Source organism: Aplysia californica, unplaced genomic scaffold, assembly GCF_000002075.1.
Source record: "Aplysia californica isolate F4 #8 unplaced genomic scaffold, AplCal3.0 scaffold00058, whole genome shotgun sequence".
NCBI classification, from domain to species: Eukaryota; Metazoa; Mollusca; class Gastropoda; order Aplysiida; family Aplysiidae; genus Aplysia; species Aplysia californica.
Genome location: NW_004797328.1, coordinates 894,529 through 897,526, shown reverse-complemented (window position 1 = coordinate 897,526; position 2,998 = coordinate 894,529). Strand labels below are relative to the sequence as shown.

General features: G+C 39.9%; 1 protein-coding gene across 3 annotated transcripts in view; it reads right to left on the bottom strand.

The window, feature by feature from the left end:
- Positions 1–2,622, bottom strand: part of LOC101845757 (sorbitol dehydrogenase) — a 17,643-nt gene extending 15,021 nt beyond the window's left edge. The window contains exon 1 of one of the 3 annotated variants that reach the window (XM_005093117.3): positions 2,521–2,622. The gene's annotated coding sequence lies outside the window, so the exon portion shown is untranslated. Of the gene's footprint in view, positions 1–1,967; positions 2,115–2,416 lie in introns of those variants that run through there. The other 2 variants (XM_005093116.3, XM_005093115.3) reach the window with 2 other exon arrangements.
- Between the last annotated feature and the right edge of the window lie 376 nt (positions 2,623–2,998).

The window sequence follows — 2,998 nt, the reverse complement described above, 5'->3', positions numbered from 1 at the left end:
TATATATATACATATATATGTTACAGCGAAAACACGTACCTAGTGAATACTCAGTGAAAACGCGTAATCCCTGTTTCACTCGGAGAATTCGCGTAATCACTGAAATAATCAGGAATTACGTGAAATTCCTGAAAAATGGTCACAGTAATTACGCGTAATCCCTGATCAGACAAGTGTAATATACGCAAAAGTTTATTGCTTAAATAGTCCGTTCGGTAATAGATACTTCTTCAGTAAAAAAAGATAATTATTATTGTTTTTCTGTGCTCCTAAAAACAATTCTACGGCTTGTTAATCCTGTTTTCATGCTTGTTCCTGACATCTGTGTTTTCCTTGGTATAGCTTCTCCCTAACCGTTCAACCAAACATATAGGCCCCATTAAGATCTTTGGCACTATAGTCTATTTCAAAGATAATCAACGTGGCACTCTAACGACTCTGCTCAGGGTACAAGAAGTTTTTTTTTCATTCGGAAGGGAACCAGTAATAATGAAGTCTAATTGCAATATCTGCTAAGCCCAGGTTTGGAGAAAAAGAGTCATCTTCCTCGGCCCTTTTGGGCACATGCACTTGCCCCACTGATAGTTCCACTATTAGAACCTACTAAATCAGGCAATTCACCGAGATAGCAAACCTGTCTAAAGCTCATTTAGTCCAGGAAGAAAATGATTTCCATTAAGGCATCGCAGCCAATGAGCAAGCGTTATATTTTTTGTTTGTTCGTCACATAGAACCAATTACAGTCGAGCCCGTTGGCCTCTTCAGATTTTCATTTCTCTCACTCAAGTTGGCATAAAGAGATTCAAGTTTCGCTTTTATCGAAAAAAATACCAATAGATATCCTTTCATGTTTGTGATGCCATGATCACACTCAACCACAGGGCTGTTTGTAGCATTGAGTAGTATGCTGAGGGGGTCCTGAGTCAAACACCTTCACCTATTGAACAGCAGGCCTGATTTATACACTTCCGAAACCTGCTACTTTCCCGCTCTTCTTTCAGAGCCTTTACAAAGTGTTTTTTTTAAAACAAAGCGAAACAACGAATTGCCTCGTGTGTTCAGAATATGAAAAATTTGAATCTCTAAAGGGTCTTTTTTTCGCTTACCGAAAGATGAACATTTTCTTGGAAAATAGACCAACTTGACTAAGCAGAATTTTGCAAATGAGTAGCGCTACGCACCAAAGTGATAGGAAAAACAGGGCGCCAACGTGGAGCGCCGAGGCACGAAAAGGTTTTAAAATTATCGGTAGGCTTTTGTGTAAACTTTTCCTCGATAAACACCTTGACTTTGCTTGAGGAAGGCGAATAGTGAAGAGAGCAAGCACAGCAATAACACATTTGTTGTTCAAAACACGCACACTTATAACTAGTGGTATTTGCGGTTCATAGTAAGCACACCAAACTGTGTCGCTGTACAGTGGCGGGGCTATTACGTGAATTCACTAAATGCACAGTAGTAAAAACACGTAAAATGATAGGTCAAATTTTAGGGATTTCGCGTAATCACCATAAATTTCAGTGATTACGTGAAACCCCTGAGTGAAACGGGGATTACGTGTATTCACTAAAATATTCAGTGATTACACTTTTTCACTAGGTACGTATTCTTACTGTAACATATATATATATATATATATATATATATATATATATATATATAGAGAGAGAGAGAGAGAAAGAGAGAGAGAAAGAGAGAGAGATAGATAGATAGAGAGAGAGAGAGAGAGAGAGAGAGAGAGAGAAAGAGGAGAGATAGAAAGATAGATACACACCCACACACATACATACATTCATTCATACATACTTACACACACAAACACACACACTCACATACCCGCATTCAAATATGCACAGAAAGAGCCACACAGGCTGATCGACCGACCGACCGACCGACCGACTGATCAACAGACAGACTGACAGACAGACAGACTGGCAGATAAATAATACATGATTCGAGGTACTTACCCCATTCAACGAATTACAAATCCTCCGAACGAAAACCCACACCACATGCCCACGAAATGTGTAGAATTCTGTGCATATGCCACACCAGTAACTGACTGAACCCAAAGAGGAAGGCAATAATTGCCGTATTTTCAAGAATCAGACTAGAAAAGAAACTAGGCCGAAGATCGTATATTATTTTATTGATCTGACGCTCCCAGGCCTACGCTCTGGTTGAACTATTGTAACAGTCATAATTACACAAAAGGCCTACATAATTTATACTCGTATAGTGCATTTTCCGCTGGGAAAGTGTTCAGTCTTCTTTACATCAATACAAAGAGCATGGTTCATCACATAGTGATTCTATCATCCCCGCCTACATGCAAACGATTATAAAGATACTTTGTTAGGCTACTGTTTTTGGAAACTCGTGCATACACGAAAGCGATCATAAAGCTACGTTTTACCTGTGTTTAGAACCTTGTGTACAACTCCCGGCGGCTGTAGTCAGTCAACTGTTTACTTGCTCCAAGTTAAGGCGAAACTACGACTTACAGTACTATACTGTTACCTGTAACTCTCTGGCTTGTTTGGTCAGATGAATCTGTTCAAGCACCAGTTGACCCGCTGCTGGCCTTAAAGGTTAACCTCCAGCCAGATACGTGTGCAAAACACGGTCAGCGAACTAAGAGTCAAAACACTTATTCTACGTATAATTTCTGTTTTGAGATAGATGGTATTGGCTCTCAGGGTTGGAAATGGTGGGATGTTGGCATGGTTTGTGCTTTGGCTATCCTACACTGTGATAGCAAGGATATAGGATGTCATGTCATTAGGCCTAGATCTAGTGCTGTATTGGTTGTAATCTTTATGCACGCATCGCCTAATTTTGTCATCATTCTTGGGCTCTCCTATGAAAAGAGATCCGATTGTGTGTGTGTGTGTGTGTGTGTGTGTGTGTGTGTGTGTGTGTGTGTGTGTGTGTGTGTGTGTCTTTGCGTAGTTATGTAGACAAAAGTATAATTGCACATTCACGTTATGTAGATATG